This window comes from Symphalangus syndactylus, chromosome 1 (assembly GCF_028878055.3).
Source record: "Symphalangus syndactylus isolate Jambi chromosome 1, NHGRI_mSymSyn1-v2.1_pri, whole genome shotgun sequence".
NCBI classification, from domain to species: domain Eukaryota; kingdom Metazoa; phylum Chordata; class Mammalia; order Primates; family Hylobatidae; genus Symphalangus; species Symphalangus syndactylus.
In genome coordinates, this window is record NC_072423.2 from 54,323,796 (window position 1) to 54,348,444 (window position 24,649).

General features: G+C 37.4%; 1 protein-coding gene and 1 long non-coding RNA gene across 3 annotated transcripts in view; one reads left to right on the forward strand and one right to left on the reverse strand.

Moving 5' to 3' along the window:
• GAREM1 (GRB2 associated regulator of MAPK1 subtype 1) overlaps positions 1 to 24,649 on the forward strand; it is a 216,800-nt gene that overhangs the window by 115,366 nt on the left and 76,785 nt on the right. The window lies entirely within an intron of this gene.
• LOC129458847 (uncharacterized) overlaps positions 11,265 to 24,649 on the reverse strand; it is a 34,501-nt gene continuing 21,116 nt past the window's right edge. The window contains exons 3-4 of the long non-coding RNA XR_008649750.2: positions 20,384 to 20,481; positions 11,265 to 11,631 (exon numbers count right to left, since the gene is read on the reverse strand). This is a non-coding gene — a long non-coding RNA (uncharacterized lncRNA). The remainder of the gene's footprint in view (positions 11,632 to 20,383; positions 20,482 to 24,649) is intronic.

The following is a 24,649-nucleotide window of genomic DNA, read 5'->3' on the forward strand; positions in this document are numbered from 1 at the left end:
ACATGGTCAAACCTCATCTGTACTAAAAATACAAAAATTAGCTGGGCGTGGTGGTGGGTTCCTGTAATCCCAGCTACTAAGGAGGCTGAGGCAGGAGATTCGCATGAATCTGGGAGGTGGAGGTTGCAGTGAGCTGAGATCGCACCACTGCGCTCCAGCCTGGGCGACAGAGTGAGGCTCTGTCTCAAAAAAAAAAAATTATATATATATATATATGTATATATATGTATATATATATGTATATATGTATATATATGTATATATATATGTATATATGTATGTATGTATGTATTTTGTGTGTGTATGTATATGTATTTATAATTATATATTTATATGTATATATATGTATTTTATCTGTGTGTGTGTATATATATATATATTTATATATACCCTTGACCAAAATATAATGAAAGATAACCTTTGCCAAAATAAGCCTTAAAGTCAGCTGTGGCAAGGGTTTCTCCTGTGACATTTCAAAAAGTTCTAGGAAAATTACCTTGAGCCTCTTCAAAATAACCTTTCCTTTTACATGTTGATGACTGCAAATCATAAGCTGTAAGGCTTTGTCTCTTTTGAAAGTTCAGAATGTTCCAGTGTTCCTGTAACAGGGAGAAAGGGGATTGATTTAACTCATTAAACCTTTTCTAATCTAACATTTGCTTTTGAAAATTTGCAAAATTTTCAGATCCTTTACTAAAACCTGATTAGTTAAGGGTGAAGACAGAGACCTAAGCCTTCAGTGCCTGATTCAAAAAGGATTCTTCACCAAGATTCAAAAATCTTATTGAATCAGGGAAATGCAAAAGAAATTGTATCTATTTTAGTTTTACCTACTATAAATAATTTATAGGTATCATCGAGAATTTAACCAGGATAGTTAACTATACAATTATGACAACATATTTATTTTATTAAAAAACAGTGTTAAAAGCAATGTCCAAGGTAACATTTACATTTGCAAAGGAATGGAACCATGGACTACAATTACAATTAATGGCTAGGCAGTTGTTTTTAATTTGCTTAAAATAATTGGTGTTTTAAAGGTGTACTGTGTTCTTAAGAAAGATTTTTTTTTTTTGCCTTGAGACAGGAAAATATTTTTTTCTCATAAGAAACATTGGTATACTTCTGTAATATTCGCTAGGGAAACTTTGGTATATCCAGTTTTTCAGGAATATTTGTTTCAGGCCCATCAATTTGGATTCAAAACTAAACCCCTTATATAACTTATTGCCATAGCTGAATACTTACAAGCTACAATTTTAGTTTACCCCAATTTAAGCAAACTTGATGAATGAATTCAGATATAAAGGTATATAAATTAAATTATATACTTGACATATTTGCCATAGGATTCCTTGGAAGAGCAGTCTTTGCTAGTTGGTATAAAATGATTCAACTTAGTTGCAAATTTACAGTTTTGCAAAGAAGTACACAAATGAGTAAGCACATAATTAGTGGGATACTACTGTTTTTCAAATGCAAACATGGCTGATAAACATCTCTCCTTTCCTCATTAGTATCCACGTCTTGTTATGATAGTTACAATATCTTGAAATTTGCTGTATTGCAACTGAAACTGGAAGGGCAGGTTGAAGCATAAGTGGATGGTTAGGTGATCTCTGATGTCTTGCAAAATATTAGGGGTTTTATCCCAGTAAACACCAGCTTAGTCATCATTTGGTTAAACCATGTAAATTTATCTTTTAGTCATTTCATAATTGAGGTTTTCATGGTTCCCAGGAACTTCTCTCTCTTTTCTGTAATTTGCCTTTAAAACTGATATATAGAAAACAGAAAATCACACATTGCAGTTGTTTATTATTGACCTGCTACATATATGTAACAACCGAAGGAAAATATATAATTTCAAATATTATTTGTAATTTCAAGTGCATCTAATTTAGGAATACAGTAGGAATTAGATCATTAACCCACAAAAAGTCTCATAAAGGTCTTTACAAAAGACAAGGAAAGGTATTATTCTAGAAAGTGACTTGTTCCAGAGAGATACATCATTTGGGTACCATAAGGATAAATGTACATGAATGAAAAGAAACTGTGAATAGTGAAGACTGATGAGAAAGATGAGTGAACAGGAGTCTCTCCTGGAATCAGAATCCTTGGAGCTAGAACATCTGGTATGGGAGATGGTGAAGAGCATGGCAGTGCGGGCCACAAATTGGGGATTTCCATGTATCATCATTGTTCCTCTGTGGCTTCCCACCATCCTTCTTGCCAGGCCAAGCATGATAGTTTTTAGTTGCTATTGGAGGTGGCAGAAATGGTTTATAAACTTTGATTTTTGTAACATTGCTTGAAAATAGTCATTTTTCAAGTGTAATTCATACACTTAAAATGGAAATATACACATGAAAGATACGTACTGTATTCATCATTTAAATTTTTAATCTGGTACATATGTCTCCAAAAAAAGGATTGAACGAATGGATTTAAAGGAGAGAAATTCCATTCCGTCATTCTACCTGTCAGTTTAACCCACTTGATGTTGATTTTATGTAAGATAAACGTCGTACATTTTATAAACTCTATGAGGAAATAGAAACAGTTCACAAATTTTTCTAAAATAATTGGCTTAAACAGGATATTGGGAAATTATAAAATACTGATGTCAAAATCTTTCCTAAAATGTCTTAATTTCATTTCCTGTTAGTTTTGCAGAGGGAGGAATGTCAAATTTCCAAACACTTTTGTTCGAAACTAATTCTCTGTTTAAAATCAAAACTTGAAGAGAGTTTGCCTCTGCACCAAATGAATTTGTGGTTAATTATATTATTAAATTGTTAATAAGATCCAGTTGTTCAGAAGCAATATATTCTTAATTTCATTGAGGCAAAACAAATATCCAAAAATATTTTCATTTAATTTTGGATTTTGTTTTTTTGCAACAGATTTGCCTTCCTCACCATACTTGCCTGGCTCTAACATTAGAAAATAGCCAAGATCTTTAAAAGGCTCATGCCAACAAAAAGTGAATGAGGAAGTAGGCCAGGTGTATGTGGTTATGGTCGGATCGGAAGTAAGGAGCCAATCCAAGATTTCAGGGTTATCTGTAGGTGATCCCCAAGGCAGATAATCTACTTATGAACTGTGTGGGGCAATGTAGGCAACGACAGTGATGTCAGGGAAGAAAGAAAAACCTGCCTGCCTAAGACCTGACAAAACTGTGCTTCGTTTTCATGTGGTTGCATGGCAAAATCTAACAATGAGATAAAAAATCAAAAGTCTATCATTTTTGAGAATTTTATTATTTTTAAAAGAGTATTAAGTAGGAGAATATTTTGACATAACTGGAAATGTTGCATCATGAAGAGTGATTTTAACGTCTGAGGCAAAGGGAGAATGCTGATTTAATGTGCAACTTGAGCACAGGTGTTTAATACTTGTTCTCTCCCAAAACAAAGGAACATGAAGTGAAGAACAAATAGGGTATAGACTCTTAAGAACAGACAGGAGAGTGAGATCGCAGAAAATGAAAGATATTAACAAATCTCTGGAATAAGTTATGGAAATTTCAAGCCTAATTTAATCGATTTTCAACAGAATGGAGCTATAGTGAGGGTGACATGCCAGTACTAAAAACAAGAGTCCTGTGAAAGTCAAAACCCCCACTACAACCCCCAAAGCCACTTGGTTTTGGGGTGTTTGCTGGCCAGGCATAACTCCTATAGGCAGGAGGATTCCTTTTTGGAAAAATGCCCCCCCATCCCCCAAAAAAGATCTGTAGATACAACATTTGAGGGTCCTCTAATAAACCAGTAGGCCAGTGGGCTTCCCAGGTGACCACCTTGCAGTGAAATTAACCAGTCAACAAGCCCCTTTCATGCACCTAAAACTTCTATCTGAATTTTAGTGTTTTCCTCTTAAATGAGAACTGGCAACCAAGCGGCCTCAGACTTGTGAGGAATGTCCATGATATGACAGTTAGGAACAAACCACAAACCAGAAAAGAAGAATCTTGGAAGAAATACCATATAGGAACCAGAAAAAAAGTTCCTTAATTGCTTGAAAGGGATCAGAGAATAGAGGATATATATATATTTTTAAACAGGATTTTTTTTTCTTTAAGAAGCAGCTGGAAACTAAAAATTGCAGATATAAATCCAGAATGATTGGATGGCTGAAGGGGAGGAACTTTTCCAGAAAGTCAAATTTTTCAAAATGAGAAGAGCGTAAGATAGGAAAGGAAGAAAACAAATTAGAGAATGTCTCCATGAGGATCAACATTTAGGTAATAGATGTCCCAGAAAAGGAATAGAGGCGATCATTTTATACATTGTATAGATAGAGGTGATTCTTTTTATTTATTCAATTATTTATTTATTTATGTATTTAGTTATTAAGAGACAGGTTCTTACTCGGTTGCCCAGGCTGGAGTGCGGTGGTGCAGTCATAGCTCACTGCAGCCTCAAACTGCTGGGCTCCAGCCATCCTCTATCCTCAGCCTCCCATGTAGCTGGGACTACAGGCGTGTACCACCACGTCCAGCTAATTTTTTAAAAAAAACTTTTTGTAGAGACAGACTCTTGCTAAGTTGCACAGGCTGGTCTCAGTTGATCCTTTCACTTCAGCCTCCCAAAGTGCTAGCAAGGATCTTTTTTTTTTTATAAAAGAGAAAACTGATAGATCACGTGATGTGCTCAACCATATTGAGACAGGTTTTATGCTTTGGATTAACAAGAATTTGTGATAGTTACATTAAAAACAAAGCAACTGTAAAAGTAAGGCAGTTACTCACCCTGGGCTGGGGAGTGGGGGCATTGGACAGGAAAGGATATATAATCCATTTGGCTCCACTGTGAACTGTATAGTATAAACTGAATTTTTATTATAATCCCCAAACTGTGATAGGCCAAACTGGGAGGATCGAGGAGGAAGAATGTGGAGTGTGAGTGTATGCGGTGTGATAAGCTTCCTACATAATGGAAAATCAGTAGATAACATATACAAGTCATTCATATTTAGAAACATGGAGACAAGTATCAACAGAAACTGCTCCAAGAGTTAGAAATACACACCTCTAGGGAGAAGGAATCAGGTGGGAGGTGTGGGGCAGGGGCTACTGGTTTTCTTTATTAATTATAAGCCTTTTAATACCATCTGATTATTAAAACCATGGGCATATTTTAGTTTGACTTAAAAACAAAAGCAGGCAGCACAGTTTTTTGCTTTTTTCAAAACCTACCACATACCGTTTTGAAACGGCACACAAATATCACAGTATGAGGGTTATAAACTGCACAGCTGAGGACGGCTGACGGGTTCTTCCAGTCAGGTGTGGCTTCACAGGTGAGCATCCCGTGCAGTGAACAGGGCCCAGCACTTGGTTTAATACTCTGCTGTCACCGTTTTGAAATTCTTAATTTAGGCACAAGAGAGACCCCACGTTTTTGTTTTGCACAGAACCCTGCAAATTATTTAGCCAGACCTGCTTCTAATAGATACATTGTTTGAATTCTGGCCTGAGTGAGGTTGCTACTACTTCCTTTGACCCTGACCTCCTAGTGGCCTGCTGTTTTCACCACTCACATATTGATAAGGCCACCAGGATTGACGTAAACTGACATCCCTCACGAGGGAATTTGGAAGTCATCTATTGCATGATACCGTAGGAAGTTGTTACGGTGGCTTTTATGGATTAATTCTGTGCCCTTTTAAGGAAGACATTTGGCGTGGGAAAAGGTAATTTTTAATTCTAATTAATTATGTACTGAGGGAAATGGTTTTCACAGGAAAGAATATCAGTGCTTCACAACAGAGAATTGGAAAGCTAAGCTTGCAACACCCTTTTGGGGGAAAGGAAGAATGGTGGCCCTGAGGTATGAAGAGACCCCGGTGAACGAGGACACAGAGAGAACTAAAATCTGACCTCTTTTGACAACCTGGAGCCCTCACTTGACCTCCTGTAATGAGCTATGTCCCCTGCAGGCAGTTCCCTTCCCCTGCAGAGGACATATCTCATTGGTCACTGCATGGCAGACTGGGAGTCCCACCTGTGAGATGGGGAAGGCGTCATGGGAAGCACACAAGCCGGGTGTGCTCTCTGAAAGGGTCCCCTGTGAAAGCCTCCATGTGGAGTGGGATGTCATTGAAGCTTAGTCGGGGTGGGGGGTGGGCTCAGCTGAGTAAGTCACATAGAGAGAGGGAGGGGATAGACAGTGCTAACTAAGGGGTAATAGCTTGTCACCTTCAAGTGAGAAGGCAGGTTTTCTTGTTTGGTTAGTAAAGTAATTTCAAAGGCAGTTACCAAAGGGGAACCTTAGAAATATCTAGAGGAACAATAGAGTATGAGTAGTCATTGCATAGCCCCCTGCCCGCATGATGTAATAGAATTCAAGGCACCACTAATTCGGGTATGTGTGTTCTGCTGTATTTAAGTTATTTATAGTTATAACTTATTTATTCATTACAATTATTTATAATTGCAATGTTCCAGAGATAGCTGTGTAGCTATGTTTAGTATAAGGAAGCATTTGTCTTAGATAAATTTTTTTCTTTTCCTGTTTTGCATTTTGGATAAAACAGTTTTATAAAGGATGAAAGTTTATAAAGGATAAAACAGTTTTATAAAGGATGAAAGTTTATAAAGGATAAAACAGTTTTATAAAGGATGAAAGCTCCAATGCAAGTAACATTAACTCAGGCATGCCTGGGAGTGCTAGGAAGAGCTGATACAACAATCAGAGCCTTCCTCTTTCCCAGTCTGTAATGGCTTTTGCTATCCCTTCGGGTCCTGTGCCCATTGCTGTGCTAGACAGCAGAGATAGAGGGCTGAACACAAATCAAGTCTGTCTCTGTCATTGGGGAGCTCACGGTCCAGAGAGAGTGAGAGGCTAAGCACTTGCACATTGAGATAAAGGTAGCACGTGAAAAGTTCCAGGTGTCTTGAGAGTTTAAAAGTAGAAGCTGCTTTAGGTTGAGTTCAGGCAAACCTTTTTTAAAAAATTTATTTATTTTTAACTGAGACAGGGTCTCGCTGTGTTGCCCATGCTGGTCTTGAACTCCTGGGCTCAAGCGATCCTCCAGCTTCGGCCTCCCAAAGTGTTGGGATTACATGAGCCACTGTGCCTGGCCAAGGCAAAACTTCTTGCGGAATGACTTGTAAGCCAAAACCTGAGTACAAGTAAGGAGGAAGTATTGCAAGTACAGGGAACGGAGTGTGTGAAGGATGTGAAACAAGAACAAGTTCTTTGTACAAAAGGAATCCAGAGAGCCTCTGTGTCCCTACTGTCAGAAAGGAAGGGGCGGAGTGGCACGGGATTGTGCTACGGAGGCTGTGGGGCCAGAGAAGCTAGGACCAAAACCTCCATTAGTGATTTTCATTTTAAAATTATACATACAATGGAAAGCCATTGATTGCCATGGTTGGGGGTGGAGTGTGGCGGTTAAACAGCAGAACTTGAAGTCCTGGATCTTCAAATATCATCATAATGATCGTTCTCCTAGGAGACAGTTTTCACACTTAGAAGGTTTTTGGATTCGTCAGATTAAGGTGGATTTGAATCCCATTTCTCTTGTTCTTTGTGTGGCCTGGGACAAATGACTTAATTCCACTGAGTCTCAGATTTCTACCTTGTAAAATTGGTGTGATAATACCATATGTCATAGGGGAGATTGAAGGATATATAATATATAAGACACTTGTACAGTATCTGGCATCTAATAAGTTTTCAATATATGATAGTGATGGGAGTATTAGTTGTTGAGTTTGTTATTATTATGTATTTAGGGCATTAAACAGGTGTAAGTGGACAGAGGAGCAGAATAATAAATAATAAACCTATTGGGTTATTAAATAGGAGAGGGATATATAAAAGAATTTGTTCTAAGAATCAAAGAGAGGAGCTAAAAAATGATATTTATTTGTCTTTGTGATAGCAAAACTTAAAAAGCATAGCAGTAAAATGTGAATAATTTCACTCCTTTTCCTCCTGGGTGTTTTTACTTTGTGGAGTTGTAAGGTTAAATAGCTTGTATGTAAGAGTTCAGAAAGCAAACATGGAGATTAGTGTGACTGGTCATTAGACATATTCAAATATTCCTGATATATAATTATCAGTGCGTTTTGAATTACTCATTTTCTCAAGGAAAAGTTTTTGGAGACTTTAACTTTTTTAGAAATGGGAAAAAAATGCTAACCTGACCTGCTTCATGGTGATTCATTCCTTTCTCATTTTGCTCCTTAAAACAAACCAAGAAGCCAGATGTTTAGTTGCCTAAGATGAAAGCTGTTTCCTTAGAAATCCTGAATGAAAGAAAAACTGCTTCTCTAGAATGGCAAAGTCCATTTAGAAGGTAATCGTGACCTGATTTAGGCAATAGAATGTGGTTGAAAAATGTTGCTCATAGCAACCAAGAACACTTGTAGATAAATTAGTTTTCTAAAATAAGCCTTCTCTAATAACTATATGGAATTTTCCTGTTCAACTGTACTGCGCATTCTTTTTTGTCCAATGATTGTATTGACCTAAATAGTTCGGTTTGGTGGGCTTATAACCTTTTGATTACATCCATTTGCTTAAAAATCTTCCATTTCTTTTATAGAATGTTTTTCACCTGTCAACATACTCTTGTTCTTTCTGTGAATTTAAATCAAATGTAGTGGTGTCAAGGTACTAGAAAAAAGTCCAAGTTCCCCCATATTTATAAACAGCAGACTGAAATTGGTAATTTTTAATTGTCATTACTTAAAAAGATAAAAATGAAATAAACTTCTAATATGTCTGATTTTTGTTTCACTCTTGTTAGTGATGAAATGTTGAGCATAAAGCCCTGAAACATGAGTGTAAAATTAGTATTTTGACCACTTTTCTGTTTACTCTTGATTCCTTAAGTCAAATTTGTGACTATCATAAATAGAAATCTAGATAAAATAGTCATATGTAAAAATGTATCGACTCCAAATATGCAAAAAACCTTTCACAAAATAAAATTTTATTTATCCACAGATAGGGTTCTAGGCAGCATTACTTCATTATTCACCATAGGCCTCTTGCTTTGTGAGTTGTTTTTTAAATAGGAATTAGGTGTAGATTTGTAAAATTGTGAAACTCCTAGATAGATGTGGAAAAAGAATACCATAATTAGACACAAGCTCTTCAATATCTATAACGATCACAAGATTTAAAAAAAAATTTTTTTTTTCTTCCATCTTGATACCACAGTTTAGGCCTGACCAGCTACCCTACTTTCAAATTCTCAGCACATTCTTTGAAAAGATGGATTAAAATATTAGTTTCCATGCTGTAGAGAAATGCCTGTGAAAAGTAATTTTTTCCTCAGCATAGGTACACAGTTGTTAATCTCTCCTCTTCACTCATTTCTAATTTTTATTTTCATCACCTGTAGAGATAATTTTGTTTATGGAATTTTCTGGAACAGAGTTCACTGACACAGTGGTCTCCATGGTAAATTTACCATCAGGCAAATACCGTCACTGCTTCTGACACTCCCTCTTCACTTATTTGCCTGTGTCTTCTGGTTTCTTACAAAACATTCATTTAAACAGTCAGTAAAGAACAGAAACACTGGAGATCAGAAGACTGGAATTCCAGTGACTGCTCTGCTTCCTGACCTCAGCCACACCGCTTCTCCTCTCGGGGCCATGTTTAGCCAGTGGAGGGAGTTGACCCCACTGTCTCTGCAGTCTCTTCTAGCGCATTCTGGGTGATCAAAATATTCAATTTTGCTTTTGCGGAGAAGCTTTAGAGAGGAGGATTGTAGCTTGTTTCTCTCCTAGTTTCAATGTGTTGTTCAAGTTTTAAATTTGTATCGTAGATGAAAGAGAAACACACTTTCATCTGGAGGGAGTGCTGGTGGCATTTGGAGTTAATTTTGGACTCTTCTGATGAAAACTCCAGTTCTAACCATAGTCCGTCTCCCCTTTCTCTTAACATGTATTCATTCAAGTAACAAAGATTTATTGGCCTATGTGCCAGACACTCTTTTTGGCACTGAAATCCAATATATTATGTAATACAGTTGTCTTAAAGTTGGCAACTCTATCTTGAAAGTATGATGCGTTCATACTTTCAAGCTAAGTTATTATTAATGTTTAGAAGTGTACCCAAAAGCTATGAACTTCTTTCACATAATCCTTTCCTAATTTTGTTTTGTTTGTGATATAAAATATAAATGAGGAACAGGTAAACCACAACCTCTGGTACTAAAGTATTCTTTTATATTTACTGCTACCTTGTAATGCTAATGAATTTGTCAGTTTAGATTTTCAAAATTATTTATGTATGTTATCTGTGGATCCTTTGGTTTTACTAATACTCATCAATTCATTTCTTAACATATACCATTAGGGCATCTTTTATTTGTAATCATCTATTTCTAATTAATCAACTTGTTCAGAGATTTTATAATCTAAGGACAAAACCTTATTTTCTTGACTTCGAGCATTTTAGTTCTCCCTTCTCTTCCTTCCCCTTCCTTCTCTTCTCCTTCTTCCCTATGAAGTCCTCCCCAGATTTCTATCAATTCTAAATCATAAAGGCCCAGGTTCAACTTTCTAGTATTTCCATATACTTGTAGAACAGCATAGAATTATTTCATGAAACACCTTAGAATTCACCTGCCAGTGGTGGTATAATTGTAATGAAGTCAAAATGATTAGCCATTTTCTCCTTTTATGACTCATCTTTGTCTCCTTATTCTTCATCTGTTGGTAAACTTTAAGTTATTTTTAATGTACTTTTACCTAATGTAACTCAGAAGTCAAAGCCCATAGGTAAAGAAGGCCCTATTATAATTAAAGCAAGAAATTCAATACTTTAGGCCAGTTACTTGAGGACTTATAAAAGTGTGACAAATTATTTTAACCCTTATAGTTGGGCTAAGGTCAAAAGCTGGCTGCACATTAACAAAATAGCTATTAGGTAAGTAAATAGTGGTCTGAGAGGCCAGCTAGACATTGAGTAGCTGCCTTGTTGAGGTGGAAGTATTGTTGCTAAGAAGTAAAAGTAGGATCAAGAACTTGGAGGCCATACCACTGTGTCCCCTATGCTCAGAAAAGACATGGCCCACAATATGCCCTCAAAAGACATTTGTTGAAAAAAATGTTTCTGGCTTTGTTATCATCTGATTAGAACTTTTGTACATTTCTTTATGTGTGGACATTTAAAAATATTAATGTAACAAAAATGGACTAAGGTCAGTGATAAAAGATATAGGTTCTTACTCTAAACAGAAAATCACATAACTTACTTATCTGTTAACGTCTGACTTATCTAAAAATTCAGTCTGCTAGCCATGTAATCAGGGTGTGGAAATTTGTAATTGAAAGATTGTGTGAGTTGGCCTCGCTAATAAAAAATTGACTCCTTTGTTGTTTATATTTTATGTCTGTTGTGTTATCTGTTTATGCCACTTCCATATTAGTTCTAGTTCTAGAAGGGAGGCATTGAGAACTCCTCTGTCCCATGGCCACAGCAGGGGAGTTTCCTCTTCTACAGACTCTGAATCAGCCCAGAATTCTCTCCACTGTAGCCCCATCTTCCTTAAACCCTTCTTCCATGGAGATTCTTTCCTTCTCTCATAATCACAGGTGTGGTCTTCACAGGTGTGATCACAGATGTTCCCAGGTGTGATCTTCTTAATCTGATCCTGAGGAAAGAAAAGGTAAATTAGAGAAACAAGAGAAAAGTCCTCACTGGCCTACCCTAAACCTCCTGTCCCCTCTTTCTGTTCCACTTTCCACTCCATCTCAACTCATTACCCTCATCCACCTCCTCCCAAGTTCCCGTTTCATTTGTCATCCCCAAGCCCTTGGCTCTGCCCCTCACCTCCCGAAACTGTGGCCCTCTTATAGGCTACTCTCCATCCCCTCTCATGGCATCCACACCCCACAAATCCCCAGGGGTGACTGTGAAAAGATTCTGAGCTTACAATGAAAGGAACAGGATTCCCTGCTGAGGCCAGCGAGGCAGGATAGAAAGACGCTCTTGCCACTCCAGGTGGCGCTGGCCATGGGATGCATTTTCCCCAGTGTTCTGAGGAAATCCTGGTCCTGTCTTAGTATTATGTTTTAAATCCAGTTTTGTGGGCTGATCTGACAACTTAACCTCAAATTTTATTCTTGTTTCCCTGGGAAAATATTAAAATTTTGAAGAACTGACTAATAAATGAACTTTTGGAATACCTTATGTTTGTAAATGGGTGGCTGCCTGTTTTCTGATAATGGTGTATCCTGTAGTGGCTCAGAATGCCTTTGTTTGGGTTTGGAGGTGAGGAGAAAGAAAGGTTGTTGGTTTGTTTTAACACTGAGAATTTTTGGCTCTAAAAGTACTTTGTAATCATTTTAATTTTTATTATTCTTTCATTTAAATTGGGGCATTTGTACCAAAAATGTCTTCCAGATTCACATAATTCCTTATATCGACAGTTGTGTACCTATGTTGAAGAAAAAATTACTTTACACAGGCATTTCTCTGTGGCATGGAAACTAATATTTTAATCCATCTTTTCAAAGAATATGCTGAGAATTTGAAAGTAGGGTAGCCGATCAGGCCTAAACCTTGGTACCAAGTCATGCTGCGTAAAAAAATGGCTTTTCATGTAATTGTTTTAGTGATGTTTTCTGTTTGTGTAAGTAAAAAGAGAGAAGGTATTGCTTGAGAGATACTTACTTTTCCGTTTTTCTGTATATTTTTTAGAATATTTATTAACCAGGTTACCAGGACACTGTGTGTGTAGCATCATCCTAGAAGTAATGATCCACACACTTCTCTTGGTTAAACTTAACTACATGAAGTGTGTCCTCAGGAACTTAGCTGAACTGTGTGAAACCCATTCAGTTCACACAGGCCCTCGAATGTGCACTTTAAAGCTTTTCATGGAAAGTGTCTGAACCTTTATTAATATATTGTTTATATCTGAATTAAGTTAGGGCCAAGAACTGTAATTATTTTTCTCCTGCTTGCATCAATAGTTTTACATAGGCCTTCTCTGCTGATAAATTTGAGTCAGATTAATGAGTAATAAATCTAAAGATAACCTTTTAAAACCATTGGAGAGCCAAGAAAGTGAACATATAATTATGATTTAAAAGGATATGTGACTAAGGCACTCAGATTTGTTTCATCTGGTGCCTGGGTGTTCATTTCCAGTTTTAACGCAATTGAATGAAAATTACTTCCTAATTCCATCAAAATAGCATCATTGGCTACTTTAAACTTTTTAGAGTTGATGTTAGGAAATACACCAGTACACCATAAAAACTTAGAAATTGAGGATTGAGAAGGACCAGAAGTTCAACCAAAGGACTAAGAAATATTAAGTTCCTAGAAAAATTTAAGTCAACTTTTTCTACCTAACATTTTGCCAATATTTGTACTCTTCCTAATTAAAAATAGGCATACCATTTAAAAACATACTGTATTTATCAAAAGTAGGAATTTGTCTAATAAATTGAAATTTTGTTTAAACATCATGCTTTACATTCCTCATATGCCATAAAACTTAATGGTGGACCAGAAATGTAAAACCTTGACCAGTTGGGTTTCATGTATACTTTGAAACCAGAAGGCCATCACTTGGTTGGTTGTTTCTACAGTAGAAATGAAAATAATTTATTGTTTGCTAAATAATGGACACACTTTGAGAATTTTAAAGTGACTCGTAACCTTCAGGAGTTTACTTGGCATGTACAGCTCTTTTTAAAATTGCATTGAAATGCTGTTTTCAAATATCCTAGAGAGAAGGGGTCTTGTTTTTAGTTTGAAGCAGTATCAGATCACATATATAGTCAGAAATATCATAAGTTTGAGTAGAAATGTTTATCCTTCCTTCTACCTAATTTAAATGCCTTTGGATCTCGATTTAATGTGTTGAGAGACCCTGACTCTATTTTTAAAGAAATTGAGGCAAGAGTATACTAATATTAGCCAAAAATCCTTCAGTTGGATACATTAAATAATTTTAAGAAACAAAACAAAAAATCTAATCAGTGCATTATAATAATAGTTTTATTAAGGTTGAACTGTTAGAGGTGATTTATTTCTTATTTTCCAAACTATAAAGTGGTTATATTACTTTCATAAATAGACTTTTAAAAACATGTCTCCATGTGTATATATATTTAGAGAGGAGAGAGCCTCTGAATGACTCATTCTGGAAAAAAAGGGGGGCAGTTTTAAACTTTTCAAATAGCTTTCTTTTCTCTTCTTCCCATTTCTTAACTGAAAATTGCCAGTTACTGTATATAAAAAGTGTTCCTTTTCTTTTAACCGTCTCTGCTTCCTGCCAAGGTGTAAATCAGAAAGCCCAAGTTTCTTTCTCCCACTTCATAAACAAGACTTCGTTCTGCTTCAGACACTTGGAGCCCTGCCAGAGTTGTCATGATGATGTCAGTTTACCAAGAATGTTCACATTTCTCATGCTGTGTTCCACATTCCCTGGACTCGAGCAAATGTCCTTTTAGAGCTCACTGAAGTTTCAGGATTGGATTTAAAAAGCATGCCTTGTTTTCAGTACTTGCCCTTCATGTGCTACCTTTTCAAAATCAGGGATCCATTTTTAACAGCTTGACAGTTTACAAGCCCACATGATACATTTTGTATTTGTCGATTAAATACAGAATGACCAAAAGTTTATCAGTTGGTGAAACCAGTCAGATTTGCTAGTTTAATAATAGTTTATTAATAGTATTCTCTCATTTAGCAAGTATTTATTTTATATCTATATTTATAATTAATTTATGATGTTTCACTGATTTTTTAAATTTCCTTTTCACAAATAACAATGACATCTACTTATTTTGGGGGAAGTAATACCTCTATATAGGAGATGGAACGTATCAGATGAATTCTGATACCTTGTATTATTTCTTGGTTCTTGGCTAGCTGATTGGAAACCACTGTGATATACATCATTGTATCTAATTATTTAATAAATGATTTGAGCCTGTAAGCCATAAATATTAGAAAATCCAGACGGTTTTTGAAACGTATTTAGAGAGATGGCTATGACTGAAGGGAGTAGTTGAACTTTGTATATACCTTTTCCTGGTAAACTTAATGGACATCTCATTTATGCAGAAGTTAAGAGGGCCATGAAGAGTTCAGTCCTTCTAACATTTAAAATGTGTTAAGCCCAGTTTTATGGATTTTCATAGAACAAAGGTTTAAAATAAAACCTGTTCTATTTTATATCTGCTGCATTTGATCTAGTTATCCCATGTAATTCAATACTGTGCAGAATTTTATTTCTGAAATGATCCTTGAAAATCATATAGTCTGACTATAATTTTACAGGTAAGTCTTGGATAACTGAATGATTCTGGACAGTTTTAACTACATGTAGAAAATTGGACTAAATAAGATAAATTCTGTGAAATATATTAGTCCTCAGATAGAATTCTTTGTAAATGCCCAACAAATATGGATGTGTTTATATGGATTTATTATAGTGGTTGCACATTGATGACCTAATTAACCTAAGAAACAAAATATCAGTACATAATTATTTATGTTATAAACATATTTTGATTTTTTTTTCTTTTTTTTTATTACTATACTTTAGGTTTTAGGGTATATGTGCACAATGTGCAGGTTTGTTACATATGTATCCATGTGCCATGTTGTTTTGCTGCACCCATTAACTCGTCATTTAGCATTAGGTATATCTCCTAATGCTGTCCCTCCCCCCTCCCCCAACCCCACAACAGTCCCCGGAGTGTGATGTTCCCCTTCCTGTGTCCATGAGTTCTCATTGCTCAATTCCCACCTATGAGTGAGAACATGCGGTGTTTGGTTTTTTGTCCTTGCGATAGTTTACTGAGAATGATGTTTTCCAGTTTCATCCATGTCCCTACAAAGGACATGATCTCATCATTTTTTATGGCTGCATAGTATTCCATGGTGTATATGTGCCACATTTTCTTAATCCAGTCTATCGTTGTTGGACATTTGGGTTAGTTCCAAGTCTTTGCTTTGTGAATAGTGCCGCAATAAACATACATGTGCATGTGTCTTTATAGCAGCATGATTTGTAGTCCTTTGGGTATATCCCCAGTAATGGGATGGCTGGGTCAAATGGTATTCATATTTGATTTTTTAATATCCTCTCAACTTGAGTTGGCAAATTACATCTTTACAAGGAAAGAAAGGGGGAATTTTCTTGATTTATTTATTTATTTAGAGATGGAGTCTCATTCACTCAGTCACTCAGGCTGGAGTGCAGTGGCACGATCTTGCTCACTGAAACCTCTGCCTCCCAGGTTGAAACGATTCTCCTGCCTCAGCCTCCACAGTAGCTGGAATTACAAGCACGTGCCACCACTCCCAGCTAATTTTCGTATTTTCAGTAGAGACGGCGTTTCACCATGTTGGCCAGGCTGGTCTCGAACTCCTGGCCTCAAGTGATCTGCCCACTTCAGCCTCCCAAAGTGCTGGGATTACAGGTGTGAGCCACCGCGCCCAGCCTTGACTTAATTTTAAAGTGGGCTTTGTTTGACTTTCTAGGCTGATGTTGAATATTGCCTACTTTTCATTTCTCTTATAATAATAATGTGAGCTACAGTTTTCTTTTAATCACCAAGTTTTGATTCACTCAAAATAATAGAACTTGAGATGGGTGCCAGCCAAAACACTAAGTATTGTTAATCATAGGCAAAACCCTGGTCCTCTGTCCTTTGTTCTCACTGAGTGGCGTAATGACTTGCTGAATTCCAATTCATAAACTCAAATCATTGTGAATTTTATGTTTAATCCTCCTAGCATTGCTCTATGGCAAAAGTATCCTTTTGATAATTTTTAGAGCATTCCCTTGGGGCTTTTTATAGAAGTTTCAAAACAAGTTTAAACTAGGCAAATTAAAATCTAGTTTGAATACAGAGATTTTTAAATCTCTATTTTAAGAAATAATTGCAGATTCCAAAAGTAGTTTTCAAATTAGCAAGGAGGCCTCAACCAGTGTTTCATTCCCATCTTTGAACTCTTCATCACATTCTCTAGAATTTCAAGAGTGAATTTCCAGCGAGAAAAGGACCTGACACACAAGTGAAATAGTTACCTGGCATGAAAGGATATACAAGATGGTCTACTAAGCCACAGTTGTACTGTTTTTGATATTACCATTGTCTCTATATGGATAAGAACCGTCTTATAAACCCTGATATACTATTTGTCCCACTTTTATGCATTGTGTAAAATAAGTAAATGTTTTGTTAATTGACATTGATTTAGTCTTTCTGTGGTTTTGAGTTTAAGTTGTGTGCATCTTAAGGCATTTCTCCAAGAAATATTTCCTAATTGACCTGGTTTGCTTTAGGAAAGTTCTCTCAGTTCACCTTTGAAAAGATTGTTTTTCTAAATTTAGTGCTATTTAAGATTCTCTTCTCTCCTTATTTTCCAATATGAACTCCAGTTTCTTCCTTTGTTCCCAAGCAGCCAACTAGAGTATTAGAGGGTCCTCCCTCAACCAGGACATGACGTTTATTTCCTTTGCTGCAGAGCAGTGCTTTCCAGAGACTAGAGGTGCACTTAGTTTTCTTTTGTTTTTATTTATAATTTTTGTTATTATTATTTTGAGACACGGTCTCACTTTGTTGCCCAGGCTGTTCTCGAACTCCTGGCTCAAGTGATCCTTTCACTTCAGCCTCCTAAAGTGTTGGGATTGCAGACATGAGCAGCCATGCCAGGCCTTGTTTTTATAATGGTATTGTTACTAAGACTTTAATCTTTTATTCTCTCAAGTATTTCTTTTTATCCTCAACTATCTTAAAAGTCACTTCCTTTTTTGTTGTATGCACACAGCTAGCATTTGAGGACACAGTGTATGCATATTTCCATAAATTAAAGGCCCCAAACCTGGCTCTCTTGGGGAAGGTTTATATTCAGACTTCTCCAAATTCTGTTTCCAAACAGAAATGTAGTGTGAACAAAGCAGAGACTGAAGAGTGAATTGCACTGAGTTGGTGCCGACACAGCGTCTCCTCTCTCCTCTTCAGCCCTGGTGATCAGCCTCCTTCCCTTTTGTAGGAAGTTCTTTTCAGATCAGTAGCTGTCTCAAGGCCTTTTCTCCCCTGCAGTTCAACTCTACTTTGTAAACATTCTTTTAACGTTAGGTTTGTGTTTTGGAACCTTATTAAAAGTTTTTGAATCAGATTCTCTCTTAAGTTCTCCAAAATCCAGTGATTCTGCACTGCTTCCCTTTCAATGTCTGACACAACTAGGAGTAGTAATTCAGTTGTTTTTCTGATTCCCATAACATTAATGCATGAAAACATAAGCAGAACAACAAACCATTTGTTCTCCTACCCTGAAGGAGAGCCCAAATCCTTTGGTTGTATTGGAATTTTATTTTCTATGTGGTGTGAAACAAACCAATCATCAAACCCTTGCTTGGTCACCTTTTTAAAATAGTAATTTACCTATAATAATATCTATCGCTTTATAAGTGGATTCACTTTATATTGATGAAACATTTGCTAAACACTTAAAGAAATTCCCATAAAATGATGGTCCAATTGTAATGGTAGTTTATATTGGTCAATAATTTTATTTTATGTGAGAGTATCTTGAAATATTTGTATTTATTACATTTAAAATTATAAATTTGCTTGATTTTTGCCTTTCAGTTATGTTTATAATGAAGCAATATGTTGATGTTGATCTTGTCAACTTTTGATAAACATGGCAATTCACATGGGAAATGTATTCTATCTTAAATAACCAGACATGTGAAGAGACAAGATAAAATGATTATTTTACAAAAAAATAAAGCAACAAGCAATAAAAACACACCACAAAGGAGCCAAGTTATGAAGTTTACAGACACATGTTTTAAAGTAACTACACTTAATATATTCAAGGAGTTAAGATTGAGTTTAGTGGAGAACTTGAAACTGAAAAAAAAAGAAATTCTAGACCTTAACTCGTCTTTTTTTTCTTAATTGTCTTAAAATTCACTTTAAGATAGTTAATAAAAAGTTAAAACCAGCCCAGAGTGTGATATAAAATAAACTTAATATCACCTTAATAGAAAGCATATTTACTGTTTAGACCATCAAGATGATTAACTGCTGCACCATCAGTAATCCGCTTTTGACCAGCTGGACCCTTTTTCTGACCACCCATTTCAACAGTGCCATTATCACCCAGTTCTCAGATCCAGGTCAAGTTGCCCCAGTGTCACTTTCATCAGCTTAGTGATGGAATCCCAGCCAGAAATTCATCAGTTGCTTTTCATTCTGAGAGTCAAATAAGCATTTGCTTGTTTGGGCAGATTTGACCAGAAACTGGCATTTTCTTTGCTTATTGCCAACTTAACCAAATTACCATTGCCTTATCAAGGTTGTAGAGAGGACTTCTTAAAAGCTTTCTTATTTTTTTACTCTACTTGAAGAACTTGGTGCAGGTTCAAACGGAACTAATTTTATCTTTATGTAATTTATATCATAAGGTTTTGTTCTATCATTGAATGATGTTTCTGTCAATTAAAATTTTTTGCCAAATTTTAGTTTGGATTTAGATTTCAAAAATGAAATAGATTGGAGAAGACTCCCTGTGCTATATTGGTAATGCTAGTTTCCTAACAATGGTCTTTCTGGTACATAGATATTTCACTAGTTTGTAGTTGTTTTAACCATTTCATGAATGAAATCTTTATGATTAGTCTATCCTTTGGAGAATTGAGAGTTAACTGTACTCTGCATGTATTTGATTTGCTCATATATTTTACTTGTCTGATTTACTTATAGACTACAGACTGTTTTTGTTGTTGTCTTTCGGTTTTTGGTTTTTGGGTTTTTTTTTTTCGAGAACTGAGTCTTGCTTTTTCGCCCAGGCTGGAGTGCAGTGGCACAATCTCGGCTTACTTGGAACCTCCGCCTCCCAGGTTCAAGTAATTCTCCTCCCTCAGCTTCCTGAGTAGCTGAGATTACAGGCATGTGCCACCATGCCCAGCTAATTTTTTTTGTATTTTTAGTAGAGACAGGGTTTCACCATATTGGCCAGGCTGGTCTCAAACTCCTGACCTTGTGATCCACCCACCTTGGCCTCCCGAAGTGCTGGGATTACAGGTGTGAGCCACTGTGCCCGGCCTACAGACTCTTTTATTGGAGACTATTCATTAGCTTTCTGACCTGACACTTCATTATTACAAATTTTATATAAATATATACATATGTTTTATCATTTGACAGTGTTTATTTTGAAAATTGGTTTTTTGTACCAGAAATCTTTACAGTTAATTTTTTTACCCATATAACTTAATTTCCAAAATATTATTCAGGTAATTAGGCATTTCTAGATAGAGTAAATTGCTATTTACTCAGCATAGTGAGCAGTTACTTTTTTCCCATTTAGCGTGATTAGGCGTAATTATTGATAATTTCTGTTGATAATCTGTTTTGTACCTTATAAATCTGAACATCAGTGCAACATGTTGAGCTGCTTTACACGTCCCAGTTGTCCACATTGGCTCTTAGCAGAAGGTTGATGTATATTGCCAAGCCTAAGAAGAGTAAAGTTACCGGTCAGCATTGCCCCAATTTTGAGAAACTTTGAAAGCTCCTGAGTTTTGGGGAAGATGTCAGTGGTTCAGGACCAGATTTCAACAGGAATGCAGCCTATTTACACTAAGTCTAGTTGAGTATCTGGGTCCAAAAAGAGATCAAATCCTAAAGAAACAGTCTACAGTTGGGGACTGGGAGTGAGAAGGCGGGAAGGAGGGCAGCGCAGTTCTGTGACTATGATGCAGAGGTGTTATTAATGCCACTTGCCAAGGTGGGCATTTCCAAGACTTCCTTCAAGGTGAGATGGGAGGAGACCAGAATAGGATACACACAAGCCCCTGGAGATCTGAGCCTTGGCAAAAACAAAGCAAGGAATGACCTGAAGATGCCAGGAGGGAGTGCGCCTAGGAGGGAGTCAGAGAGGCTTGTGGGGGAGGGGAGAAGCCCATCTGTTTTCAGGTGTGGGGCAGCAGAGCTGGGAGTGGGAGGTGCCTGTGGATGTCCTGGATGGCCATTCTCCCAGGCTGCCAGGAGCGGGTGGCTTACTGACACTCAGATGTCCATTCTGACTGCTCACGTGGATCTAGACAGTGCCAGATGGCAACAGTATTTCCTATGAAGTTGCCGTAAGTGCACGTTAGGCAAATGTAAAATGTTATACTAAGATATTAATATATCATAATCTGGAATATATGAGATTGATTATATGAAGTACACATTTTGTTTCATTTTCTTTGAACTAGCTTGGTTTAAAAGTACTCTTGTTGTAGCCAGGCACAGTAGCTTATGCCTGTAATTTCAGCACTTTGGGAGGCTGAGGTGGGCAGATTACTCGAGGCCAGGAGTTCAAGACCGGTCTGGCCAACATGGCGAAACTCAGTCTCTACCACAGATACAAAACAAAATTGGTGGGCGCCTGTAATCTCAGCTACTCTGGAGGCTGAGGCAGGAGAATCACTTGAACCCAGGAGGTATAGGTTGCAGTGAGCTGAGATCGCGCTACTGCACCCCAACCTGGGCTACAGAGCAAGACTGTCTCAAAAAAAAAAAACAGTGGGGGAGAGTACTCTTTTAGCTTTTTGGAATTACTTGAAGATTCTCATGATGGTGCTTTTTCTCCACCCGCCTTCCAGTTTGTATCATTTTTTGCCAACTCTGACATTTTCTATGTAGTGTACTTTCTGTAACTAAATTTGTTTTTTACATTTATGGCTGTGTAGCAGAAAATTCAACAGTAATTGTTTAAAGTTTGGTTTGAGCAATTGGAAAGCTAGTAGTTCGTGAAACAAGTTAGCAACATTCTTACCACGTGGAATGAGTATCAGAGATACAGGGAGACTGACTGTCAGACATGTTGTCTTCAAGGCTCTTAGCAAATACTCTGATTTGAGCTCAAGTTATCGCATCTATAAACTGGTGATAGTATCTGCCAAATTGTTTAGTACAAAAGAAGCATAGATAATACATCGATGGGGCAAAGGAAACTGTGGCTAGAGTGGGCCGGTGGGCATGGTACCATAAAAGTAGACCTCTACCTGTCTTTGCTGCAAGGTCTCCTGAGCTTGTATTCATGCAGCACCCCCTTGATTTATTCAACAGACATTTGGATGTGTATAGTATTCAATTATTTATTCTTCCTTTCAATTTGTATGTATAAGGGGTTGGGGATTCAAAACAAAGAGAGTGTCCTGAAGAAGCTTCTGTTGGAGAGACAATCAGACAATTTTGCTGGAGCAGTTGGTACAGCAGAGTAAGGATGTGGAGTCCACTGTGAGCTGAGGTGTGTAGAAAGCATAGAGGACAAGAGGAGGGAAGGTGTCCCAGACACAGGAGAGAGCACTGCCTTTCTTAGCTATCCCATATGTCTCAGCCTCAGGGAAAAAAGTCACAGGACAGGTTGGTGGGGTCTGGATCATGCAAGGTTCTGTGTGCCATACCAAAAGGGTGGTAAGCAGAGCCCTGCAAAAGTTTAGGCTGGGAATGACATGATCAAGTGAGTGTCCAGCGGCAGCGTGGAGGATGAGACTAGCCTGGAGGAGGGCGGGTCATTTCAAAGGATACTGAGATAACCCAGGAGAGTTATTGATGGTAAATGTGCTTTAGGGCTCTGACTCTCTTTAGCTCCGAGACCTCAAGCAAGATGCTTAACCTCTGAGCCTCATTTTTCTTCACGTGTAAAGTGAAGATAATAATAGTACCAACTTCAAAAAAAGGTTATGGAGTGGTTAGAAATGATGCTTATGCAATGCCTGGTATGTAGCAGGCTTTTAGTAAATAGCAATAATTATTATAATGCCAGGTCTCAAAGGCCCTTCAAACCCAACTTATTCAAAATAAATCTTTTTTTTTTTGGTGGCCTCCAATATCAGTGTTCTCCACCTCACTTTGTAATTCTCCCAGACGTACCTCATCACCAGCAACCTCAGCATGATCCTTGACAGGACCCTCTGCCTCCTGTTATATGGCCTTTATCACCCATTGCTGATGATTTTATCCTCTATGTAAATCTGGAATCCATTCACTTCGCTCCAGTTCCGCCATTACAGCTGTCTTAGCCTAGAGGATTACATTCTGCTCTTTAATGGTTGCTGGGTATCTCCTCTCCATTCCACCTCTCCCTGCTCCACGCCGTTCTTCACTCGGGAGCCAGAGTGTGACGATCTTCCAAAAACAGAAATTAATTACATTGCTGCCATATTAAAGAAAGAAACTCCAGTGATTTCCCATTGCTTTAAAGAAAAATATCAACATTTATCTTACACTCTTGGTGGGACTGTAAACTAGTTCAACCATTGTGGAAGACAGTGTGACCATTCCTCAAGGATCTAGAACTAGAAATACCGTTTGACCCAGCCATCTCATTACTGGGTATATACCCAAAGGATTATAAATCATGCTGCCGTAAAGACACATGCACACGTATGTTTATTGCGGCACTATTCACAATAGCAAAGACTTGGAACTAACGCAAATGTCCATCAATGATAGACTGGATTAAGAAAATATGGCACATAAACACCATGGAATACTATGCAGCCATAAAAAAGGATGAGTTCATGTCCTTTTGTAGGGACATGGATGAAGCTGGAAACCATCATTCTCAGCAAACTATCGCAAGGACAGAAAACCGAACACCGCATATTCTCACTCATAGGTGGGATTTGAAGAATGAGAACACTTGGACACAGGGTGGGGAACATCACACACCAGGGCCTGTCATGGGGTCGGGGGAGGAGGGAGGGATAGCATTAGGAGATATACCTAATGCAATGACAAGTTAATGGGTACAGCACACCAACATGGCACACGTATACATATGTAACAAACCTGCACATTGTGCACATGTACCCTAGAACTTAAAGTATTAAAAATCCAATACACATCAATTCTTTTTCATCCAGTTGTTTTATATGTTTAAGCACAGAGAAACCCAAGCAAGGGCATGTGACATACTTTACATCAGTCTTCAGGGGGTGAGATTGGAGGTGGGGCCAGTTGGTGGCTCTGAGCTGGGCTCTAGGACTAGACTCCTTGGGATATCTGGCTCTCACTTTCTAACTTTATGGCCTTGGGCTTTTACTTTGCACCTCCCTATAGATAATAACAGCATGAAAACACTTACGAAGTACCTAGCATCCAGTAAGTACTATATAAATGGTGTGCTGCTATTATTTCTTTTCCGGTTGTTGAGTTGTTGCAGTAAACATACTTTACTTTTACAGCCCCTTAAAAATTTTAAGAGAAAATTTTAAAGGAAGAGAGATGGAAGAGTCCAAAGAAGTCTTGGTGAAATCTCATTATTGCCTGCAAGTCTCTATGACAGGCCCCTGCCTGTTCTGCAGCTTCATCTTGTGCTGCTTTTCTTCCCCTTGCTTTCTGGACCCGAGTCATGCCAGTCTTCTCTCAATTCCTGCAGCCTGACCTCTGCTTATCTTTCAGGTCTCAGGTCAAAGTTACTTCCCTGGGAAGCTTTGCCCTGGGTCTCTTAGACAAAGTCTGATTCCCATAATCTCACAGCACTTTTTCTCTAGAGCATGGATCCTAGTTATAATTACTTACTTCTTTGAGTGATTGTTTATTAACTGACACCCATCACTTGACAAGAATCTCTAAGAGGCCATGACTGTCCATTTTGCTCATCATGATAGCCCTCGGGGCCTAGCACAG